This window comes from Scyliorhinus canicula, chromosome 14 (genome assembly GCF_902713615.1).
Source record: "Scyliorhinus canicula chromosome 14, sScyCan1.1, whole genome shotgun sequence".
Lineage (NCBI taxonomy): Eukaryota > Metazoa > Chordata > Chondrichthyes > Carcharhiniformes > Scyliorhinidae > Scyliorhinus > Scyliorhinus canicula.
Window position 1 is genome coordinate 22,804,153 of NC_052159.1, and position 17,810 is coordinate 22,821,962.

General features: G+C 50.3%; 1 protein-coding gene across 1 annotated transcript in view; it reads right to left on the reverse strand.

The window, feature by feature from the left end:
• LOC119977067 (gamma-aminobutyric acid receptor subunit gamma-3) overlaps positions 1 to 17,810 on the reverse strand; it is an 825,027-nt gene that overhangs the window by 129,940 nt on the left and 677,277 nt on the right. The window lies entirely within an intron of this gene.

The window sequence follows — 17,810 nt, forward strand, 5'->3', positions numbered from 1 at the left end:
CTGTATTCACGACTCTCTGAAGTTTCTTGCCGTTCTGGGCCGAGCAGTTGCCATACCAGGCTGTGATGCAGCCAGATAGGATGCTTTCTATGGTGCATCTGTAAAAGTTGGTAAGGGTTAATGTGGACATGCCAAATTTCCTAAGTATAGGCGCTGTTGTGCTTTCTTGGTGATGTAACTTAAGGAGCAAAGGCTAAATGGAGGAGCGGAACTAGTTTTGTTAAAATAGCTTGGCCATCCAGGCTGTATTTAAATCTTTTAGTTTAAAATTCTGTTTCATTTATGTGTGCGGGTATGAGAGTCGTCCCCCCCCCCGCCAACCCCTTCTTGGGTTCACCGGTGCAAACAACGGGAAACCCCGCTGGCAGCGGCAAGACCGAAGATCCCACCATCGGCCAAAGGCCGCGGAAAGTTAGCAAACATTATCTGACTTTTATTTTTTTTCCCGGCTTGCTCCATCTTTTATTTTAAATGATTTTTATATATCTAGGATGAATGGAACAAAAAGGAGCATTTGCCCAGTTACAGACATCCTCTTCCCATCAGGAATATGATGTAGCAAGACAGCCTCGTGCCCATGTGATACTGCTGGCAGCCAAGGACATATCAATCAGGGGACAGGAGCCGGACATGGGAGATAGTCCCAGATCTTGACCCTACCACTGTATTTCAAGCACGCCCATGTCTAAAATGTCCTCTGTCTATCAGGGAACAATTGCTCGCAGCGGATTGGGAGGGGACCGCCCCTCCTAATTGGCATCTATATTCAGAAACCACAGCGATTCACTCTCACATTTGAAACAAAATAGATTACTGAGTGCTGAAATCAGATGTACCAACCTGAAAATATTACACAGTACATTTCAACTCATAACCCATTAAAAATGCATCGTGCACCAGATTAAATCAACAGAATGCCATGTTTAAAATTGCTAACAACTACAAAGTATTGATATTGAAAAATGTTCTCACAATACTTTGAGGAGGAAAAGGAATGAACCTCAGCTTTAGACCACAATCAACTCTACCTTCAGACTTCAGTGAATGGAAAATCAAATCAACGGGTTGCTTACTTCCCATTGTGTGCTCTCAACACACAAAAATATTTTCAGAGATTGCCAAGAAAGATCAGAATGATTGGGTCGTTGAAAACAGATTGATGTAAAGTTGTGAGGTGACCTTTTCGCTTCAACAAGATAGCATTTGCAATTATAGCAGAAGTTATAATTGACCTCCCAGAGACCTGGTGAGCTTCACAGAAAATAAAGTACTTTTGAAGTGTTACGACTGCTGCAAGGTCGGGGAATAAAGCAGCCACTTTGCATATACATTGCAAGATTCCACAACTGATAATATGCTAAATCATTGGGCAATCTGATTTTGCAATACTGGTTGAAGGTAAACTTTTGGCTAGGAGGATGATCCTACCCTTCTTCAGAGGGTGCCATTGGGTCTTTTATGTCTACCTGAACAGACAAATAAGGTTTTAGTTTCACACTTTCAGTCAATAGAACAGTCAGCTGTTCAGGTCTGCACTGAGGTTTCAGACCAGTTTATGCGCTCAAGACTGTTATTTGGGAGAAAGGGTGAAAAGCGGGAGTGGTTCTAATGAGACATACCTGTTTCAAAGTTTGGGTTTAGCCTACAATTATGAGGTTAATTGATGATGAAGATGATTTAAACGTACCGAGCGGTGCGAAATCAAACCTGCATATTTAGCGCTCAAAGACAGATGAGGAACAATTTTCATGAGTGGTATATATGCAGCCTTACTGCATGTTCTTCCTCCAAAGGTATGGATTGTGCTGGTTGACAGACAATGGCATGTAAGGGGGTGGTGAAGGGACCGAAGGAGAGGGCTCATCGGTTCTCAAGAGGTGGCAGGGGAGCGCCTGCTGTTGGAGGAGGGAAGTCCGTGCACCAGGAGAGTAGGAGGGCACAGAAGCAGCTGAAGTAGCAGATCCTCAGATACTGAAGCAATCCGTGTCCATATACAGCAAGATCTGTACTGTATTCAAGCGTGTCCATAAGTGACAAGTAACATTCGCGCCAGACCACTGCCAGTCATTGGCTCACTTCCTGACTCTCTAAAGCCAGTCTATCATCTCCGAGGCACAAGTCAGGAATGTGATGGAATAATCTCGATGCATGCAGCTAGGGGCTTTTCACAGTAACTTCATTGAAGCCTACTCGTGACAATAAGCGATTTTCATTTCATTTCAAACAATGCTCAAGAAGTTCAACGCCTTCCAAGACATAGCAACCTGCTTGACTCCATCCACCATCTCAAATATTCACTCCTTCCCCACTGGTGCACAGTAGCAACAGTGTGTACCATCCTCAAGATGCACTGCAGCAACTCACCAAGGCTTCATCATACAAATATAGGTATAATTAGGTGGAATATGGGTAATTAGGTAGAATTCAAATATAGTTTGGACATTACCTTTTAGTTATTACAAATGAATTAAATTAATGGTCACTTTTTTTGATAGGAAAGGGTTACAGTTTTCACCCAGCCATCTGTGCACGAACAGGGACATTTTGAACGTGATTATTCATTACCTGATTATTAAAATAATTTATATAAATTGTGAAAGGTGGAGGGCGCAGCACTGATTCCTGTGGGACACCACTCGTTGGTATGTTGCCTCCCTGTTGCTGGCGTCAACAAAATCACAGGGCAGCTGCAGGACATTCTTCAAGGGGAGGGCGAACAGCCAGAGGTTGTGGTCCACCTTGGTACCAACGACACAGGCAGAACACTATAGTAGCTGGAAGCGCATTTCAGGGCGCTGCCTTGAGTTAAGCTCCAGGAACCAGAGGACAGGAGGGTGGCAGGGTTCCCAGATAATAGCTTTGGGGTTGTGAGGGCAGTAATTGGGGTCTCGGGGTATCGGCTGGTGCGGGGGGTGGGGGGAGAAGGATGGTCTGGAACTCACCGTGTCTTTAGGGGAGGGCATCCCAGTCAGAAATGGGTTTCTGATGGAGGCAATGCCACACTCCAATCCCCCCAACATCCCGCCCCCCCCCCCCACCCAGCCAGCTCCTGCCCGAGATCCACCTCTGTTCAAATATGGGTTCATCCCCGAGCTGACATCCGCCTGCCAGCCGAAGAATTAAGGTTGGGTGACAAAAGACACTTGAGTGTCAATGGTGAATGTGGATGAATGAGTTTGATACATGAATGCAAGAAATTGACATGGGTTGGACCAGCACACAAGGGGTTCGGCCGAATGTTTGTGTGGAGGATAAACACCAACAATGACTGAACAGTCTTGGTCTTGTCAATTCTGCAACTTCCAAACCTGTGTCATCATTTGGCTATTTTTGAGCAAGATGGTTAATTTGGACTTGTGAATCCATTTGCCCCAGGCTGGCTAATCCACTTCAAAGTGGACTCTTGCAATCAGAAGGCGGAAGCTATAAACTCATTGGCTTTAGGCTTGGAGTTAAAGCGTAAAGTGCAACACCAGCACTGCACAAAACTAATGAGTCAGTCGCTGAGAGCCATCTAGTTCCTACCAGGGAACTAAGAACAAGGTCAGTATATCCAGGGGAAAGAAAATATGATTATGTGGAAAATGCAATTTTGCCAGAAGACAATCTAATTTTCAGCAGGATCCTTGGCCAGCAATGCTAGATGGCATATTCTCTGATGAAAGAAATGATAATGGAGTGCAGTAGAATCTGAGTAAACAAAGTGTAATAAGAAAAGACCTTAATATAAAAAGGCTTCTCCGTTAGTTATGTGATTCTACTTTGTAGACATCCTGTTCCTTTCTCTCAACATTGCCTTAAAATGATAGCAGTGAAGAGCAATTGTTTATCATGTCACTTGGATAAATGGGCTGTGCTTTCAACGCTAACACAAAATGCTTATCACAGCTTCCAGCAAAATGACCACAAGAGAAACAGAAGTGTCCCAGGAACCAATACAAAGCATAATAATTTATCAATAGGGTTTATACAGCTATAAAAAAATCGAAGGGGCTGGATCCTCCGTTCCTCTGGTGCAGGATTTGTGGACTTCCAGGACGGTAAAATTGGCACCGAACTTGGACCGTTTCAGCTACTGTGGAGGGGCCAGCACCGGCGCCACATGGAACACAACCGATTCCAATGAGAAACGGTGCGGGATTCACCGAGTCCGTGATTGACACTCAGGGGGCTGACAAGCTGCAGCCGCATATACACATTACAAACCCCACACACACTCATCCCAGCCAGCAAGGTGGCACTGGTTGCGCTGGAATGCGCCCATACAACTGATGGGTCGGCTGGGGTCAGAGGGCACTAAGGGGGGGGGGGCGCCTGGGGGGACATTCACACGACCCATGGTTCTAAGTTCACAATGGGCTGTCAGCAGCCTGCGCGGCTGCATGGCTGTCTTTCCGGCTGCAGCAATGGTGCTCCGTGCCCGCCCGTCCACCCTTACCCCACAGCCCACTTCCTGGCCACTCCCCCACTGCTCCCCCCCCCCAGCACTGGAAGAAGCCCCTCGGCCAGCGGCGCAACTGTCAGCAAACTATGGCGATGTTGGACACTTTCCGTGCCCCCTCTTTCTCCCTCAGCAGCCACAACAGCGGTTTCACGATTTTTAAAAGCACAAGTGAACTGCGCCGTCGAGAACCCGAGCCATCGGAGGCGGGGAATCGCGGAGCCCCCCGAGAATAACGACACAGGCCCGCTAATGATATGCAAACGGTGTTTACTGTATGTACGTTCCGTACAGCAGTGACGCCGCTGTCGAGGTGTCGGAGAATAGTGATCTGGCATCAAATTGACGGCCGCCGTGATTTTGGTATCGGAACCTACCGGCCGCGATTCTCCGCAACCACGATGGGTGGGAGAATAGCGGGAGATCCGCTCCCGCACCTCCCGCTATTCTCCCACCCCCCCCCAAAATGGCATGTCCAGTTTTCCGACACGCCGCTCGGAGAAACGGCGGCCCGCGATTCTCCAACCCGGATGGGCCGAGCGGCCTGCCGTTCCGGACCTGTTCAGGACGGCGGCAACCACACCTGGTCGCTGCTGTCGTGAACATGGCGCGCCAGGTAAGTGTGGGGCCTGGGGGGGCGGATCGGGGATCGAGCACCACGGCCGTGCTCGTGAGGGGACTGGCCCGTGATCGGTGCCCACCGATCATCGGGCCGGCGTCTCAAGGGGACGTGTGGTGGTATGAATGTGAGCACTGCCATTGGTGCAGAGCATTGGTTTCCCATTTGCTCTGGCTGGTCATGTGCCTCTCGTCCGATTGGCTGGGACTAGTCATGTGACTGCTCACCAATTGGTCGAGAGGCAAGTAGGCGGGGTATAAGCACCCAGAGTTCCCGGCGGTCGGCCTTCCTCTGTAGCCATCAACTGGGCTAACAACTAGCTGATTAAAGCCACAGTTTGGATCTTCATCGTGTCTCGAGTCCAATTGATGGTACATCAGGACACACTCTTTCCCCTCCGCCGCCCCGCAAGATCAAGCCGCCACGTCTTGCGGGGCAGCTGAGGGGAAAGACGGCAACCGCGCATGCGCGGATTTGAGCTGCCCAACCCGCGCATGCGCGGCTGACGTCATTAGGCTCCGCCGCGGCGTCATTCTTGACGCGCCGGGCCTTGAAGCCAGAGACAAGGCCCGGCCTCCGAGTTTCCCGGTACGGCCCGCCTATCCCCCCGGGTAGGGGCGAATAGTGGGCCGGGAGAGGCTCGCGACGCCGTCGGGCCTTGCGGAGAATTCCGCCCATCCTCTGCCCAATCATGTTTCCTGATTTTGGCGTCAGCCAGTGGAGAATCTCGCCCGATCTTCACAATGAGCATTTATAATTAAAATATTTCCAATACTGGAAAGTTTGCTGAGCAGGGGCTGGATTCTCCGACCCCCCGCCGGGACGGAGAATCGCCGGGGGCCGGCATGGATCCCGCCCCCGCCGGCCGCCGAATTCTCTGGCATCGGATATTCGGCGGGGGCGGGAATCGCGCCGCGCCTGTCGGTGGGCCTCCCCCCGGCGATTCTCAGGCCCGCGATGGGCCGAAGTCCCGCTGCTGTAATGCCTCTCCTGCCGGCGGAAATCAAACCACCTACATTACCGGCGGGAACAGGCAGTGCAAGCAGGCTCTGGGGTCCAGGACCCACCGATCCGCGGGCGGGCCTGTGCTGTGGGGGCACTCTTTTCCTTCCACATAAGGCACCAGCCTCCGCGATGGCCGACACGGAAGTGATCCCTCCCCTGCGCATGCGCGGGGATGACGTCAGCAGCCACTGACGCTCCCGCGCATGCGCGGACTTCCGCCGGTCGGCGAAGTCCCTTCGGCCCCGACTGGTGTGGTACCAAAGGCCTTTCCCACCGGCCGGTGGGGCGTCAACCACTCCGGCGCGGGCCTAGCCCCTAAGGTGTGGGCTTGGCCCCTAAAGGTGCAGACAAATCCGCACCTTTGGGGCGGCCGGATGCCGGAGTGGTTCATGCCATTCCATACCGCCGAGACCCCCCGCCCCGCCGGGTAAGGGAGAATCCAGCCCCAGGTCTTGCTGAGGAGAAATGTTTATAAAAGTGGCTGAGCGAGAACAGCTCACTAGATGTTTCCGAATATCCTTGGCACCATTCTGACCTTGGGCTGGATTCTCTGCCCTGCGGTGCCGGCAAAGCAGAGCACGATCTGGCAGAGAATCAGATGTCCGACCGAAATCGAGGCTTGCACCGGGCTGAACTGACCGCTGTGCTCCAGCTCCCCGCTGGCAGTGGGATCGGGGTTCGGGCACAGTACCAGATTCTCCGGGTCCCCCTGCTTCTCCGGTCCTCTGGGCCGGGAATCACGGGGTCTGAGATTATTATGCGTATCACAAAATGTGAACCTGACGTGGAAGCCCTCGTGGTGGAACAAGGGGTAACTCTTTGAGCGAGTCGCCCCCAAAGTCCGTCAGATGGCCACTCTTCCCCTGCCGCACAAACTGCCCACCCCTCCCCACCAGATCCCCAGTGCCCCCAGAGACCCTCTAAATGGCCAGAACCCCTCCAGGGACCCACTAGATAGGGAGACCCCCAGAGAGACTCCCTAAATAAGGAGATCCCCACAGAGCCGCCCCCCCTCCCCCCGGGACCCCCAAACTAAACGAACAGCCACAGAAACAGCCTAAAAAGAGACACCGCCAGGTACCCTGAACTAAAGAGTACTACCCTGAACTAAAAAGGCATTTGAATGGAAACTGTCCCATTGGGCAGACGCAGCATGGGTTCATAAAGGGCAAGTCGTGCCTAACTAATTTAGTGGAATTTTTTGAGGACATTACCAGTGCGATAGACAATGGGGAGCCCATAGATGTGGTATATCTGGATTTCCAGAAAGCTTTTGACAAGATGCCACACGAAAGGTTGCTGCATAAGATAAAGATGCATGGCGTTAACGGTAAAGTAGTAACATGGTTAGAGAATTGGTTAATTAATAGAAAGCAAAGAGTGGGGATTAATGGGTGTTTTTCTGGTTGGCAATCAGTAGCTAGTGGTGTCCCTCAGGGATCAGTGTTGGGCCCACAATTGTTCACAATTTGCATAGATGATTTGGAGTTGGGGATCAAGTGCAATGTGTCCAGGTTTGCAGATGACACTAAGTTGAGTGGTAAAGCAAAAAGTGCAGAGGATACTGGATGTCTGCAGAGGGATTTGGATTGTTTAAGTGAATGGGCTAGGGTCTGGCAGATGGAATACAATGTTGGCAAATGTGAGGTTATCCATTTTGGTAGGATAACAGCAAAAGGGATTATTATCTAAGTGCTAAAATATTAAAATATGCTGCTGTGCAGAGGGACCTGGGTGTCTTAGTGCATGAGTCGCAAAAAGTTGGTTTACAGGTGCAACAGATGATTAAGAAGGCGAATGGAGTTTTGTCCTTCATTGCTAGAGGGATGGAGTTTAAGACTAGGGAGGTTATGCTGCAATTGTATAAGGTGTTAGTGAGGCCACACCTGGAGTATTGTGTTCAGTTTTGGTCTCCTTACCTGAGAGAGGACGTACTGGCACTGGAGGGTGTGCAGAGGAGATTCACAAGGTTAATCCCAGAGCTGAGAGGGTTGGATTACAAGGAGAGGTTGAGTAGACTGGGACTGTTCTCGTTGGAATTTAGAAGGATGCGTGGGGGCGGGGATCTTATGGAAACATATAGAATTATGAAGGGAATAGATAGGATAGATGTGGGAAGGTTGTTTCCACTAGCAGGTGACAGCAGAACTAGGGGGCAAAGCCTCAAAATAAGGGGAAGTAGATTTAGGACTGATCTTATGAGGAACTTCTTCACCCAAAGGGTTGTGTATCTATGGAATTCCCTGCCCAGTGAAGCAGTTGAGGCTCCTTCACTAAATGTTTTCAAGATAAAGCTAGATACTTTTTGAAGAATAAAGAAATAAAGGGTTATGGTGATCAGGTGGGAAAGTGGAGCTGAGTCCACAAAAAATCAGCCATGATCTGATTGAATGTCGGAGCAGGCCCAAAGAGCCTCCTGCTCCTAATTCTTATGTTCTTATGTGACCGCTGTTTAACCCTTGCAGATCCTTTAGCTGCAAGCCATTCATTCATTTCTGGTAGTGGGCTGTGATTGACAGCTTCTACAAAACATCTGTGAGCCTTGCTTCATTTGTCATCTTAATGGATGAGTAACTCTAACCACATTGTTTATAAACATCAACGCCATCAAAGAGAGTTAAGTGCATTCCAATCACTTCCCTTTTTGCTTGGGTGATTTTGAGGTGCTGAGTTGGCAATTGACAGCACTTAACTGTCTTGTATGTCATTGATGTTTGCAAACATTGTGGGAAGAGGAGGCACCCAGAACATCTGGAGGTGGGGGGGGGGGGGGGGGTTGCTTTGTGATGCAGTGCAGTGCAGTGGGGAGGTGGCCGGCTGTGGGACTTTGCTGTTGAGCCACCCGCTCAAAATGGCAGCCCAATAGTAGTATTCCCTCAGGAATTCCTCATGTTCCTCGTCATCCATAGACCAGAATCAGTAAGAATAAACAACACCACCTCCTCCACTGTAGTCCTCAATACCAGGGCCCCTGAACACACACGACTGCATGGCAAAATTTGGTTCCAACTCCATCTAAAAGTTTCCTGATGACACGACCATAGTGGGCCAGATCTCGAACAGTGATGAGTCACAATACAGTAGGGAGATAGAGAACTTAGAGGAGTGGTGTAACAACACCAATCTATCCTTCAATGCCAGCAAAACTAAAGAGCTGATCTTTGACTTCAGGAAGCAACGTACTGACATACCCCTGTCAGCATCAATGGGGCTGAGGTGGAGATGGTTGGCAGCTTCAAATTACTAGGTGTGCACATCACCAAAAATCTGTCCTGGTCCACCCACGTCGAAGCTACCACCAAGAAAGCATAACCGTGCCTATACTTCCTCAGGAAACTAAGGAAATTCAGCATGTCTACACTGACCCTAACCAGCTTTTACAGATGCATCTTAGAAAGCATCCTATCTGGCTGCATCACAGCCTGGTATGGAAACTGCTCAGCCCAAGACTGCAAGAAACATCAAAGAGTCGTGAACACCGCCCAGTCCATCACATGAACTTGCCTCCCATCCATTGACTCCATCTACACCTCCCGCTGTCTTGGGAAAGTGGGCAGCATAATCAAAGACCCCTCCCAACCGGCTTACTCACTCTTCCAACTTCTTCGATCAGGATGGAGATACAAAAGTCTGAGAACACGCACGAACAAATTCAAAAACAGCTACTTCCCCGCTGTTACCAGACTCCTAAACGACTCTCTTATAGATTGACCTGATTAATACTACATGCCTGTACGCTTCACTCGATGCTGGTGTCTATGTATTTACATTGTGTACCTTGTGTTGCCCTATTATGTATTTTCTTTTCTTTTCCTGTACAAAATGATCTGTTTGAGCTGCTCGCAGAAAAATACTTTTCACTGTACCTCGGTACACGTGACAATAAACAAATCCAATTCAATCCAATTTGCATGGCAAGGAATACTGAATTGCTTTGTAGCAATTCTCCTCCGACGTGAGAACATGGGGCGGATTCTCCGTTGCCCGCGCCGATATCATAATCGGCGATCGGGCAGAGATTCCCTTCTGTCGCACAAATTGGGGGCGGTGTCGGTTTGACGCTGGTTTTCGAGTCTCCGCCCCCTCTAAAATGCCGTCATCACGTCACATGCGCATGCCATGGCAACGGCATTGGCGCATCATCGGCAGGCCCTCCTGTGATGCTCCGCCCCTGATGGGCTGAATTCCTGACCACGCAGTTGACGTGTGGTCTGACCAGTCAGGAACTCGGCGTGGTGGCTACGTACTGTGTCCAGCGCCGCCACACTTGGCCGGGATGTGTGCTACTGGCCAGGGTGGCTTCCGCGAGGGCTGGGGGAACTGGTGGGGGTGGCCTGTGGGGTCGCATTTAACGGGTCGGGTCTGCGCACGGCCAGCGCCATGTTGTTCGGCACGACCGCTGCAGGTTGTCATTTGCGTGGCCAGGGACCCGGCAATTCTCCTTCCATTTTCGTCATGGGAGCTGGGAGTTTAACCCAGAGTCGCTGCTAGCCCCTCACCAGTCCCCAAATCGGTGATGGTTTGGCGCCGATTTTGGTGTCATAAAACGCCCGTGAATTCTCTATTTTAGCCGGCACTTAGCCACTGACATAGCGAATCCAACCCACGGTCGCCCAAACTGAGAATCCTGGGTCCTCGTCTCAGTCCTGTGATGGGGTGTTGCCTGCACAGTGGCTTTGCCTCCAGCTTCTTCACCATTGGCACCCAGGCTCGAAAGCCAAGTCACACTTGTTGGGAGGTATACCTCCCTTCTCCATTTCCCCCTTGACCACATCTGTCACAAATTAGAGGGCCATTCGGCACATCATTATTTCAAACAGTTGTCAGTTGTAACTGCTGAACGATACCTGCCAACTGACTGTTTGTAATTAGTAAGGATTAGCGATGTGGAAGGCGGCAAAAGCTGAAAACTGGTGAAGTGTGAAAGGACTCCTGTCTCTCATGATATTAACAGTCATGTAAAATTCAGTCACACCTGACCGAGGAGCTGAAAGTTTATCGGCTCAAAGGTACTTCTGTAACCTTGATTGAAGTATCCCTTCGATCAGCTGATGTGATCCTGATGGAATGTTGGAACTCGCATTTCCAATTAAATCTGATAGACTCGAGCTATCTTCCCACTCAGATTGGGCAAGATCAAGTGCAAGGCAAGCATTAAGTAAGAAACCGATGCAGGAACAGCACTTGATCAATAGCTGCGCAGTGAAGACAACCTTTCACTCAAACCTACCTAAACCAAACAATGGGGAAAATTACACATTGTAGAAAGTTAAATAAATGAAGGTAGACACGTTGAGAAATCACTTGCGAAATGGTCATTGAGTTTGTGCAGAAAACATTGGAGGGTCAATGTTCAGATGTCTCCTAAAGGTGATTAGTAATCACTTTATGGGTGTATACTGTGACACCACTATTCACAGCCAGAATGAAGATGGAAGAGTAATTCGTCCATCTGTCAGGCCTCCAAGCCACACTGCTATCAGTGATAAGATTACAGGCATAATTTGTTTTATGCAACTATCCTCCTGGAGAAATCACTCTGCTTTCATTTGGAGATGTTGCTGCAGTTTTGTTGCAAGTTCTGTTTGCTGCAGTTTGGAGAGACTCTTTTTAAAATAGAGCCGATAAATAGACTGTCGGCTTTACAGCTTACAGTCGATCCCATCCACCTCCAACTCAGTGGCTGGCACGGGATACACTTTCTCTTGAAAACAGGTCTGCTACAGCTTCCAGTTATTTACGTAAGAGATAAGGGGTGCGATCTATCGGCTACGCTGCGACTGACTCGGGACGCAATGAGGTTGGCAAATCTTGCGTGAGGCCCTTGTGAGATTTACCAGCCTCGTCACGCCTTGCGCAATCTAACGAGGCCTTATGAGGTGTCGTGATCTGGATCCCATCCATTGAGGCTGGGATCCAGATTTGCTTCTTCAAGCAAGCAGTTTGTCTCACTTGAATATGTTGGCACCGGATCTATCCAGCGCCCAGGACCTAACAGCCTCACCTCGAAGACCCCGAGTGGGTGCCGTTTAGCGCTGGTTTCCACAAACATCTGCACTTTGGGGGGAGAGGGAGTCTCCCACGCGATCAGGAGCTCCTGGGTGGTTGGTCTCTGGGCAGTGCGATACCCTGGCACTCCCGATGCCACCCAGGCACATTGGCTCTGCTACCCGGGTACCATGGCAGTGCCACTCAGGTGACACCATGGCAGTGCCAGGGTGCCCAGATGGCACTGGTAGGTTGGCAGGGGCACCACCAAGCTGGCAGTGTCAAGGTGCCCATGTGTTATCATGCCTGTGCCGGGGATTAGGCTGGGGATGCCCAGCCATTATGAGGTGGTATGCGGAGAGCTTGATTACTCCCTTATTGGTGAGCTGGGGGAGTCCGGAGGCCGCAGTTGCGGGGGGGGGGGGGGGGGGGGGGGGGGGGGGTGCGGTCTATAGATCATTTAAAAATGGCACTCCAATCTCTTCCTGCATTGGCGAGCTGAGCTCGTTGGTGCAGGAAATGGGAGGAAGAGTTGCCTCGATGGGGCATTCCTCACCAAGGCCAGGAAATGAAGCAGAGTCCTGTTTAATAGCCGGACAGCCTGAAAAAACCCGAATAGACACACTCGACACAGGTCTCTATTTTATTTCTGTTAAATCGAGCTCAAGAACTTGAATTCAATCAGCAACTTACTGACACATCAGCAAATGATTCGCAATCAATGAATTAATTCTGCAGTACAGTCACTGTTGTCAATGCAAATCGAAATCAAACTGGGGATGTAACCAGCGGCCAATGTAATTTTGCCCATTTTTTGTTGTCTGTCAAAGTTGGAAGTTCAGCTCCTTAAATATTAAAAAGCCAGAGCCACTGAAGGGTTGAAATTCCACTCCTGATGCATTGTTGGAGCGAACATATTTTGCATAGAAATATTTGCACAGAGGGAACTCCCCAGGGTTTTCTGCTTGTTGCCCCTGTTTAAACACAGGAGTGCACCGGGAGGACAGGGGTCAAGATTCAAGATGCCCTGTGCTAATCTGCACTTCATACTAATGCCAAAGATTGAAAGTGCTTGCTTCTAATGCATTGTGTGCTGAAATGAGGTAGGAACCTCCGAACGTCTTGGCGTGCAGTCAGAATGGCCCAGAGCAGGGAAAGTTTGGGTAAAGACAAAGGGAAAAGAACAAACTTTCCATTCACTGAACAGATAATATAGTTCTGCAAAGGAGCAAAACGCTTTTTAGAAAAGGTCTGATCTCATCAGTAGGTCAATCCACACAGCGTTACAATGATTTCCAGTTCCTGGTGGGCCTGCTCCAATGATCAGGAGAGAACAGCTCTGGCCCGATGCCAAATGATCAATCTGAAGCCCAAACATTACGGGCTGGATTCTCCGTTTCCCCAACTGCGTGTTTCTCATGACGCGCCGTCTGGTGGCAGCAGGACACTCTACTCCCATCGCTTGTCAATGGGAATTCCCATTGAAGCCACCCCCGTGCCATTGGGAAACCTGTGGGTGATAGGGGGGGGTTTGGGGCAGGAACAGGGAATACCAATGGCTGAAATTTCCAGCCGACATATTAATGGAAAAATGAGGGTGGCATCATGCAGCTGTGGCCTCAGGAAGGCAGGCGGCATTATCAGAGAACCCTCCCACCCAGACGTTGCCTTCTTCCAGACCCTTCCGTCAGGCAGAAGGTACAGAAGTCTGAATCCAGACATGAGAACAGCTTCTTCCCCAGAGCTACAAGACTCCTCAACGACTCCCCCTCAGACTGATCTGCTCCCTGCAAGAATACTATTCATGACATCCTATGCTGCTCTTGCTCATGTATTTGCTTTGTTTGGCCCCTTTTTCCACACTGTAACCACTCACTGTTTTGTCGATGTACCATTTGTCAATGTTCTCTGTTGATTATTCTTGTGTCTACTATGTACATACTGGGTATGTTCCTCGGCCGTAGAAAAATACTTTTAACTGTACTTCGGTACATGTGACAATAAATCAAATCAAATCAAAATCAAAACTACCCTCCGGGGGAAAACCTTTGGCACATACAAATCTCTCTTCAAGTATAAAGCGTGCCACCAGGGTTATGGGAGTAGAGTGGGAGTGGGAGTGGGAGTGGGAGTGGGAGTGGGAGTGGGAGTGGGCACCCCCCCCCCCCCCCCCCGTCACCCACCATTCTTACTTCACTCTACCTCAGTGAAGAGGCTGCTGGAGCAAAATCAACTGGCCATATCGAAGAGTTGTTTAAGTCGGGCACCCTGGCAGTGCCACCTGGACACCTTGGCAGTGCCACCTGGGTGCCACCCTTGCAGTGCCAGGGTGCCCAGATGGCACTGCTGGCTGGCCGGGACACGGCCAGGGCACCAAGCTCGCAGTGTCAAGGCGCCCAGCTGGCATCATGCCAGGGATGGGTCTTCAGGGTGCCCTGCCCTTATGAGGTGTATGAACTTCATGTAAACTTCCTCCCTCTGGTCCATTTGATCTGCCGTGAGCTTTTTGGTTCGCGAGGTGGAAATGCTCTTGGGAGCTGCTGAAACTCTTCCGTCGTGAGCGCGGTGGAAAATATGGCTGGGAAACCCCCACTTTAGAAAGCACGGTTTCAATTCCGGTGAAGTTATTGCCGCGGCCAGCGCGGATAGCAGCTGTTTCTCTCTGACCTGTGCAGGGAACTCCATACCGCGTGCAAGAAACCTCATTATAGCAAACAGCTGGTGTCAGTGGGTTGATGGCATTCCGGAGACGGTCGGGAAATTTGCTGGTGTGCCAGCCACTGCCAGACCAATTAACTGAAGAGGCTACAGCAAAAAAAACCTGCCTAATTTATTCCCCAATTGGGTCTGAGATGAAAATAACTTGAGCTTCTAGTCTCATCTTTCAATCATTGAACCATTCCTCCAGTTAGCTGTCATAGCTTAATATTTAATGAATATTGCATTCGATGTTTCAAGGCGCCCTTTCGCAGAGAACACGCACTATCTACTCATTCACTGAATTCACATCGTTGCAAATCTGTCTTAGCAACACTTCATTGTGAGCCATGTAAATATGAGTCAAGAGGGGAAATGCTGTACAGTTTACAGTGGGATTTCAGGCTTTTCACGGTTAAACCAATGCATATTAAGCCCCTTTCAATCGCATAATGTATTAGGTTTGCTCAGAGGAATACGCTTTATTTCAATTTATTGTTCCACCTGAGGTAGCTGAAATAATCAATTATTTTTTTTTACAAGCCACTCTCAGCAGTAATGAGATAAACGCATGCCCCCAGAGGACAGTCTGAGTCTGCACTTTCGTTTATGCGTGAGGTCAACAAATTAAGGCAATTGAAGATTCCTCCTCATCAGCGCTTCAGGAACGAGATCCATGTTGTATGCCAGGAGAAAGCACAGTGCATGCCAGGAAATGCGCACTGCATGCCAGGAGAAAGCACACTGCATGCCAGGAGAAAGCACACTGCATGCCAGGAGATGCACGCTGCATGCCAGGAGAAAGCACACTGCATGCCAGGAGAAAGCACGCTGCATGCCAGGAGATGCACGCTGCATGCCAGGAGAAAGCACACTGCATGGCAGGAGAAAGCACGCTGCATGGCAGGAGAAAGCACGCTGCATGCCAGGAGAAAGCACGGTGCATGCCAGGAGAAAGCACGCTGCATGCCAGGAGAAAGCACGCTGCATGCCAGGAGATGCACGCTGCATGGCAGGAGAAAGCACGCTGCATGCCAGGAGAAAGCACTCTGCATGGCAGGAGAAAGCAATCTGCATGCCAGGAGAAAGCACGCTGTATGGCAGGAGAAAGCACGCTGCATGCCAGGAGAAAGCACGCTGCATGCCAGGAGAAAGCACGCTGCATGCCAGGAGAAAGCACGCTGCATGCCAGGAGAAAGCACTCTGCATGGCAGGAGAAAGCACGCTGCATGCCAGGAGAAAGCACGCTGCATGGCAGGAGAAAGCAGGCTGCATGCCAGGAGAAAGCACGCTGCATGGCAGGAGAAAGCACGCTGCATGCCAGGAGAAAGCACTCTGCATGGCAGGAGAAAGCACTCTGCATGGCAGGAGAAAGCACGCTGTATGGCAGGAGAAAGCACGCTGCATGCCAGGAGAAAGCACGCTGCATGCCAGGAGAAAGCACGCTGCATGGCAGGAGAAAGCACGCTGTATGCCATGAGAAAGCACGCTGCATGCCAGGAGAAAGCACGCTGTATGCCAGGAGAAAGCACGCTGTATGCCATGAGAAAGCACGCTGCATGCCAGGAGAAAGCACGCTGCATGGCAGGAGAAAGCACGCTGCATGCCAGGAGAAAGCACGCTGCATGCCAGGAGAAAGCACGCTGCATGCCAGGAGAAAGCACGCTGCATGCCAGGAGAAAGCACGCTGCATAGCAGGAGAAAGCACGCTGCATGCCAGGAGAAAGCACGCTTCATGGCAGGAGAAAGCACGCTGCATAGCAGGAGAAAGCACGCTGCATGCCAGGAAAAAGCACGCTGCATGGCAGGAGAAAGCACGCTGCATGCCAGGAGAAAGCACGCTGCATAGCAGGAGAAAGCACGCTGCATGGCAGGAGAAAGCACGCTGCATAGCAGGAGAAAGCACGCTGCATGGCAGGAGAAAGCACGCTGTATGCCATGAGAAAGCACGCTGCATGGCAGGAGAAAGCATGCTGCAAGCCAGGAGAAAGCACGCTGCATAGCAGGAGAAAGCACGCTGCATGGCAGGAGAAAGCACGCTGCATAGCAGGAGAAAGCACGCTGCATGGCAGGAGAAAGCACGCTGTATGCCATGAGAAAGCACGCTGCATGGCAGGAGAAAGCACGCTGCATGCCAGGAGAAAGCACGCTGCATGCCAGGAGAAAGCACGCTGCATGCCAGGAGAAAGCATGCTGCATGCCAGGAGAAAGCACGCTGCATGGCAGGAGAAAGCACGCTGCATAGCAGGAGAAAGCACGCTGCATAGCAGGAGAAAGCACGCTGTATGCCATGAGAAAGCACGCTGCATGGCAGGAGAAAGCATGCTGCAAGCCAGGAGATGCACACTGCATGCCACGAGATGCACGCTACATGCCAGGAGAAGCTTGTTAAGCGTCTGCGTTTTGTTACCTTTATGGCAGGTAACATGTGCTACTCAATTCTGTTACAGCAAAGGCTTTCAGAAGAAGGCTCGAAGTCGTCCAGAAATTTTACATAACATTTATTGAGGAACACAACTTAAATAACTGCGTGAGTTCTTACTTTAAGAAATGTACTAGTAGAAGATTACAACTTTTCTATACACTACAACTGGGCCTGACCGAGCAGCCCTGAGCTAAATCTCTACCTTTGTTCTCCTCACAGTCTAATCAGCTAACGAACCTCGAGGGCTGCTTGCTTCCCCCTTTATACCCGCCAGTGTTGCCCCCTAGTGGTCTTTTCATGTGCCACCAGCCCCTTCTGTACATACCCATGTAAAGATCAGTACATTCCCCCTTTTTCACTTTTTAAAAAATAGTAGCAGAGCTGGGGTTGCGCGTTAGACCCAGAGTTGGGGCAGCACGGTAGCATGGTGGTTAGCATAAATGCTTCACAGCTCCAGGGTCCCAGGTTCGATTCCCGGCTGGGTCACTGTCTGTGCGGAGTCTGCACGTCCTCCCAGTGTGTGCGTAGGTTTCCTCCGGGTGCTCCGGTTTCCTCCCACAGTCCAAAGATGTGCGGGTTAGGTGGATTGGCCATGCTAAATTGCCCATAGTGTCCTAAAAAGTAAGGTTAAGGGG